The following is a 637-nucleotide window of genomic DNA, read 5'->3' as shown; positions in this document are numbered from 1 at the left end:
GAAACGAAGACCCGGGGCCTATTTTTCCACGGAGCTTCCAGAAGACCGAAGAACATACGAAGAGGGGCCACGAGGTGGCGACACCACAAGGCGGCGCGGCCCAGGGGGGCCCGCGCCGCCCTATGGTGTGGCCCCCTCGTCTGGCCCCCGACTCTGCCGTTCCGCCTACTTAAAGCCTCCGTCGCGAAACCCCGATGCGAAAAACCACGATACGGAAAACCTTGCGAGACGCCGCCGCCGCCGATCCCATCTCGGGGGATTACGGAGATCTCCTCCGGCACCCTGCCGGAGAGGGGATTCATCTCCCGGAGGACTCTACACCGCCATGGTCGCCTCCGGAGTGATGAGTGAGTAGTTCACCCCTGGACTATGGGTCCATAGCGGTAGCTAGATGGTTGTCTTCTCCTCATTGTGCTTCATTGTTGGATCTTGTGAGCTGCCTAACATGATTAAGATCATCTATACGTAATTCTATATGTTGTGTTTGTCGGGATCCGATGGATAGAGAATACCATGTCATGTTAATTATCAAGTTATTACATATGTGTTGTTTATGATCTTGCATGCTCTCCGTTTCTAGTAGAGGCTCTGGCCAAGTTTTTACTTTTAACTCCAAGAGGGAGTATTTATGCTCGAT

This window comes from Lolium rigidum, chromosome 3, assembly GCF_022539505.1.
Source record: "Lolium rigidum isolate FL_2022 chromosome 3, APGP_CSIRO_Lrig_0.1, whole genome shotgun sequence".
Taxonomy (NCBI): Eukaryota; Viridiplantae; Streptophyta; class Magnoliopsida; order Poales; family Poaceae; genus Lolium; species Lolium rigidum.
The sequence above is the reverse complement of the archived record's forward strand: the minus strand, read 5'-3'. Positions refer to the sequence as shown.